Raw genomic sequence first — 7,717 nt, 5'->3', positions numbered from 1 at the left:
TGTTTTAATAAAATTTTAAATTTTCCTCTATTTTTATAGTGGGTCACTCCAGTGGCCCTAATGTGACACTCCAGATCGGATCAGATTATCTGCATTGGTCTGAGGGGTTTCATTTAGTGGTATCAGAGCTATGGTTGAGTCAATTTTTTTCAAGATAGACCGGCCGGTCGAATTTCAAAAAGATGTCTGATAAGCACATTTCCCTAAACTACAATCGTACCTCTCTGAGCCGGAACTCCAAGGCTGAGTACCTATCTATAAGAGTAAACCAAAGTTTTTACCCGTTAAGGCTATACTTGTACAAAAAAGAATATCAGTAACATCTGTCTAAACGCTGTAAAGTACCTCACAAGCCTTGTGAGAGTTAACCATCTGAGAAATTCTGACTCAACTCCGAAAATGAAATTGGGATATGTTACTGCTTTATGAGTCTATTCTCATGACCAAGACTGAATTGATTACTCAATGAAATTTTCGTTCGGATTCTTTTATTGAAATGAGAGAGAGTTCTGATAAGAATGTATACTCAACTAGTTAAGGATTAGTGGAGGATCTGTATTTCTATAAGAGCTACATGAAAGATTTGAAAGAACTGATGGAAGTTTTATTTCTGCAATTATGTGACATGAATGAATTTTGAGGACAAAATTCTTTTAAGGAGAGGAGAATTGTAACACCCCAATTTAGGGGCTAAATTTTAGGAATTTTAAAGTGGTAAATTTAATTTGATATTTTGGTAGAAATTGAGGATTAAATTGTAAAATTGTAAAGTTGAAGTCCATTTTAAGAAGTGAAGGAAATTTAGTGGATAAACTCATGATTTGACCATTTTTCTTTAGGAGAAAATATAAACCCCCTATTCCCGTATGTTTTCTGGAAAAAAAATCCTGTTTTCCTTCCCTTTCAACTCCGATATACTCGCAGTCCGACCTCCGGTCGACAAACCGAAACCACCATAATGTTCGTTGTCGACCGAAGAACAAAACCCCTCAAACATTTCATTATGAATCGTCGTCGTTCGTCGTTAATTTCAATTGAAAGTATCGTCGGTTTTAACTCATTGAAATTAACGACGATCCGGTCATCCATTTTCGACACCTCCCGCATCATTGTGTTCCTTACATCATTCCGAGTCCACCGGTGATCTCCGTTTCTCTGTCGTCGGCGCATGGAGGGGTGAGAAAGTCAAAGTTTTTCGATGTTTCGGAATCGAGCTCTCCGCCGTTCAAAATCGTGAACCGAGCTTAGTAAGTGTATCAAAAATGCCTTAAAATAATTTTTAGGAATTTGTACGGGAATTTTTCGACACCGTATCACTGTTCATGCGCCCCACGCGCCACCCCCCGAGAGTGGGCATCGTCTGGCTGTAGGGTAATAAATGTGTAAAAAGCCAGGGTGTTACTTTTGTAAATATTTGTAAAAGGGTGGTATATTTGTAATTAATTTCTGTTAGGGTGATATTTGTGTAAAACTGTTGATTGTTGACCGTTGATCGGAGTTGACCACTGTTGACCAGAACTTTGACCGGCGTTGACCGGGCGTTGAACGACCTTTAGCTTTGACCGAGTATACCTATCTTGACGTTTTTCGACGTTCTGAGTCTGATTCTGCAGTCCGTTTTTTGAAATTTGAACCCAAAAGCCTCGAAATTACCACTCAAACCCGTTAACTTTGACCGAAAAAGTCATATTTTATGTTTTTGACGTTCTGAATGTGTTTTTAGGGTCCGTTTTGCAAAACTCGAACCCGATAAGTTGTTTTTGACTGATTTATCACCCGATTCGATCTATTTTTTGAAATTAAGCTTTGTTTTTATGTAATTTCTGTTGATATATGCATCTGAGGAATTATTGGAAGATGATTTTAAGATCAAGGGCGTTCGAATGGAAGTTAATGGTCGATCAATATTGCACATATATCGAGATAATACTTTACTACCTCTTTATGCTTTATGGAACATGTGAATATTGGTAAATGCATTAATAAGATAATGTTGGTCTCATTTGTGTAGTTAATGAATTTCTATACTCGGTCCAAATACAGTAGAAATTTGGCAACTGATTATGGTTCAGATAATTAATATAAGAAATTGATGGATTATTAGAATTATATTATGAGTTCTGTGATTAGTGATAAAGTAATTATCATGGATTTGTAGCTTATAATATATGTCATTAAAGGTTAAATGTTAAAGGTACTTGGATGAGAAATTACGAGAATACTCCGGTAAAGTAAAATTACGAAAATACCCTTATATTATAAAAAGACAAGATTTGACCATAGAAGTGGGATAAGAGGTTTTTAAAGACATACTGATATGATGAAACTACTGATGTGCATTGGAAGTACTAGTTTTGCTTAGAAAATTTTGGATAACCGGTTTTTAACCCCAAGAGAGTTTGAGCAAGAATCTGGAAGTCTGTTAAGGAATCATTTCAAGATCAGAGAATGTTCGGAAAAACAATTAACCATAAAGTCTCTATATTATAGTTATTTTTGTTAAGAGTTAATATCGAAGTTATCTGGTTAAGAAATTACGAAAATGCCCTTGAGAGGTAAAATAGTCGTAGTTGACCCTGAATGAGAAAGTACTTTGAGGATTCGTACTTAACTCGATTAAGTACGGATTTGATTGTTAAGATCCTGACTTAGTGCAGAAAAATTCCTGATATTCCGTTTGTAAAATCTAAGAAGGCACATAACCCGAAAATATCCGAGTTATAAGTAAATACCTGAAGAATGATTTATCAATGGTGCTTTTTTGTCAGAATTGTTTGAAAGGACTGAAGTAAATGATAAGATTAAATTAAATGATAAGACTGGATGGAAGGAAAAGATTGAAATATCTTAGATCTGTAAAATGACCAAAATACCCCTGTAATGGAAATGACTCAAGAATATCACCAAGCTCAGGAATGATTGGATATCCTCGAGCTCTGAAAAGAATGGAATAAAACTGAGCACCAGAATGACCAAAATACCCTTATGACCTAAACTAAGTAGAGGTGTTGGATTAATTAAGGAATCCAAATAAACATGGATACTACTCTTAAAAGTTATGGATCACATATTAAGCCAAGCAACCAATGCTAGTGTTATATCAGTACCTGAACGACATAGATGTCACTTGAATGCATGTTTGTATTCTCAAGTATAGCTTGATGATAATTTTGGAAGTATTCAATTCAACTAAACTCTAGATCACATTCAATATTAAGAAGTGGATATTCATTAGATAAATCAACTACGACTACCAAATTGAATTGAACGGAAGTACAATATGTATCTGAAATTCTGAAACGTCTGAATTACTATAGAAAACCCCGAAGTAACTGTAAAGGACTTGACTGCTAAATGAACTAAGTAACCTCAAGGACTGAGGTTTAAGTAAGAGATTGGAATAAGTTTGGAAACTTGGATGAACTTATGTGATGTATCATCCCTATGGATTATGAACCATAAATCAAATACATTGGCATTTCCTGGTATAGTTGAAACATGGAAATGAAATAAAGACCATTAGAATATTTGTTCATCTCCTTAAGATCTATTCAGTGATGACTCAGAAGATGATCTAGGAATAAGAATATTTTGTATTAAAGAGTGAATACCCTGGAAGGTTAATGAATTGACAAGTTGATAAGTATTAGTTCTGGAAGCTATTTATCTGGAGTTGTTCGATAATCGGATTAATCGTCATAGATTGTAAAGATTCTGAATACCCTTCAGATTTCGTAAAGCTTCCGAAAAATGTCTGAATAAGATGATCCTGATAATTCATATTCTGAATAATTGATGATTTCGTCAGTTATTGAACTCTTCCAATAGTGATTCTAAATTTTGACATTCTATCGGTATACTGAATATCTGTGTTTCTCTGTATGCTAAGATTATTCAGCACCTCTGAATAATATCTTTAAACTCTGGTGTGTTCCCTAATTTCATGAATGTTTTATATGATTTCCGATTTGAATTATGTTCTAAATTCTGATATGAATTTTGATCTTATTTCTGATCTAGATTCTGTTCTGATATCTGATCTGAAATCTGTTTTGTTTTCTGATATATACGTTTACTGACGGAAAAATGTTTTAATTGGGGGGTGAAGTTGAAGAAAGTATTTCTGCAGGTTCCTCAGCTTTGTGGTCAGGGTCTTACAGGTTATGTGGGTTGGGTGTATGGTTTTGGGGAACCTACACAAATAGATTGTGAAAGGATTGGGTAAAATTATGTTTTAAAAAGATTTGTTTCTTTTTACTGATTTTATAGGAACACACTAGATAACCTATTTTGATCTCCTGAACTTAGTCTTTCGAAATACTTATCTGAACTGAAATCTCATTGTCCAATACCCCTGAAATATCATTAGGATCTCCGCTCAGCATAAAATCTGTAGATGTTCGGAACCAATAAGGAAATATATGTTTATCTGTATCTGTACGTTCTTCAGCATCATATGGTAGTTCTGTATTACTGAGCTTTCCGAAGCTCACTCTGTTACTCACCTTTTCAGGTTAAAAGAATCGTACCAGTGCGGTTATCGACTTCAGTAAGGGAGTTATTCCGGCGTTGGTTGCAAAGTATGGTACTTGTGATTAGGGGACATGTAATTGTATTTTGTTTTAATATTTGAGTCTGAAAATCTGTTTTATTTCTATATACTGATAAATCATTTTATAAGTTACATGTTTTAATCAAAATTTAAAATTTCCTCTATTTTTACAGTGGGTCGCTCCAATAGCCCTAATGTGACACTCCAGATCGGATCGGGTTATCCACATCGGTCTGAGGGGGTTACACTACAATTATGATGATAAATAAAATTATGAGATATTATACTTTTGATATTTCATTAGAATAAATATAATATTAAATATTTTAAAAATATTTTAGATATATTCGTAAATAAAATCTTATTTAATACTATAGTATGATGAGAATACTTGTCCATAAGTTGCGTACCACTCACCTTGTTTAGTAGGTGTTAGTCAACATGTTATTTTTTAATATAATAGTTTTTTCAGTAAAATATTGTTTATTTGGCCCATTTGAAAACCAAATATCCAAATAAAATAAATATTTTATCATTTCCTCAAATTTCATCTAAATCCCATTAAATATAATCTCCACAACCCCGGATTCAACCCCTATACAGCCCACTATAAACCATAAAACCCATATGATAGAGAGGGGGCTCCCTCGTTGTATCACCACTGAGCCCTTTCTATGCTACCTCTAGTGATACAATGACATCATTCTGATGAACATCCATGGTAGTAACATATGTAGCTTATTAGTCGATAGGCTCAACACCTTCATTAGCCTTTGGTGTTTGGTAAACGATACAAGATAATTTTTCAGGGTTATGTAGCCAGTTTATTCATCTTCTTTTCATCCTCAAGTCCCACACAATTCAGTCAAGTTGTGCAGGAGCCATGTTGGGGTAGACTAGAAGATTGTGCTCCGTAGAAGCAAGTCATTAAACGGTGTCACTGGAAAATTCTAGAAGCTCATAGGAAGAGGTAAAAAGAGTGCGTCAAAGCATCCAGTGGAAGGTATGAAACAAGGACGCGGGCTTGGTGATATCGGTGGAGTGGGGATGAGGCACATACTCCATATTATACCCATTTCCCTCTTTTTCTCCTCATCGTATGCTTCTTTGGAGTTGAGAGATTAGTAGCTCTCGAAGAGTTTTTTAAATCGATCCCTATTGTCAGTTGTTATGGCGTTCTAATTGGATCATCTAAGAGGCTTGGAACTGTGCATGCAGGCTTCACAACTTATCCCGCAAGTTGTGAACTCACAGGAAACTTTGGTTTTACATTGGGTCATACTCAATTTATTATTGTTGTTCAGAAAAATCGATCATATTAGGGGAACTTTGGGCAGACTGGGGGATAACACTGGTTATTTTGCTATTGAGATTTCATCTCAACTAATTTTCTTTTGTCCTGAAGTGTTTTACACTCATCACACTAATTGTTGATGATAACATTTATATCACGGTGATTATAGGTGTTTCATCCCTTTTAATTAAAGTAGGAAGCCGTAGTCGGTAGATTTACGATAAGTGATCGATTTAAGATGATATACAATATTCTCTTATCATAGAGGAAAAGAAGAAATCACTCCTTTAGTCTTACATGAAGGGTTTTATAATGATCTTTAATTTTGATGTCAGACCTATGATCATGATGATTATTCGTAAGTTAACAGGACGAATAGATATAATCGACTGACAATAAATTTGACTCTAATAATTCATGTGAACCTTTTAGAGATCATATTATAGAATTATAGTTGATTAAAAGATATAATCTTTTGGAGGATTCAATTAATAGAGAAATTCTTCTGAAAATTTCGATATGCGAAGAGGAGAAGATAATAAAGATGCAGCCTGCGAAATGAACGAGGCATAACAAAAAGGTATTATGAACGTTAAGAATGTAAATATAAGGTTTATTAAACAGTATACTTAACCGATTGAGAGATGACGTGATAGATTGTGATGTAAAAAAGAATGTAAGTATTTATCTTAGATGTAAAAAATATTTATTTTAAAGATATTTAATCACTTGAATTTATTAAATAAAGTTTATGTTTTACTTTGTTTATATATTTTTTTAATTGAATGAACTACGATGCCTTTAGATATAGACAAAGGATATATGTGGCTTAGAAAATTGAAATAATTGGCAGAAACGGACAAACCTGTACACATCAAATTCTTAGTGACTCAGCACTCAACTCCCACTTTATGTCAAAAACAAATGAAAGCGTTGTCACCATTATTTGCCTCTTTGTATATCATTTTAAACAATATACCAAAATAATGGGAATAAACATAATTTACCAGACCATTTTGATGTTTCAGTGATTCGATTAGGCACATTTACTATTCACTGCAAACGTGGTTTAAGAAAACACAAAGGTCAGTGGGGATATTCAATAAGATAAGAATGTCCCCCCACGGAATATGAACTCACTCACACTCTTTACTCCTTTGATTTAGTGATACAGAATTGATTATTTTTTAAAATTTTAAAACTAAAAAATATAAATATCAAAAGAGTACATCAACAATCTTAGGGGGGAAAAGTGAAGTTTGGGGGGGGGGGTAGGGTGTGTGAAAAATTTTGATCCAACTAATCAGATTTATTGATTTATTGATTTAATTTGAAAATTAAGATATTCAATCAGTTTTTTAATTTTCAGATAATTTAGGTTGAATATCTTAAAAATTGGATAATCAAATCAAATATGAATCACTTAAATTTAATTTTGAATTATTTGAAAATATGATAAAATTTAGGTCTTTAGAGATTAGACATATTTTAGGTCAATAGATGAGTAACCTCCTAAACCTCAGCCCAAGATTTTTTTTAATTATTTACCATGTGTGAGTATATATATATATAATAGAGAAGGTGTATATAATATGTTCCATAAATTTGAAATTTTGGATATACAAAAAATAATATTTATTTTTTGATTCAGATACCAATCACAATTTTAATAATTAAAGTTTATAGATATTTAAAATTTTAGATAGATGATGTACACCCAAACGGGGAGTAGGAAACTTCCTTCCGAGACGTGGCGTTGGTAGTGATAATCTTCTTTGGAGATTTGACGAGGCAAAGAGCATCAAAATAAACAATACGTGTCAGCTGAATAACAATTAATAAATTATTTGAAGGATACACCCGCCACGTGA

Source organism: Hibiscus syriacus, unplaced genomic scaffold (assembly GCF_006381635.1).
Source record: "Hibiscus syriacus cultivar Baekdansim isolate YM2019G1 unplaced genomic scaffold, ASM638163v2 tig00117056_pilon, whole genome shotgun sequence".
NCBI lineage: Eukaryota > Viridiplantae > Streptophyta > Magnoliopsida > Malvales > Malvaceae > Hibiscus > Hibiscus syriacus.
This window is presented reverse-complemented; position numbering follows the sequence as displayed.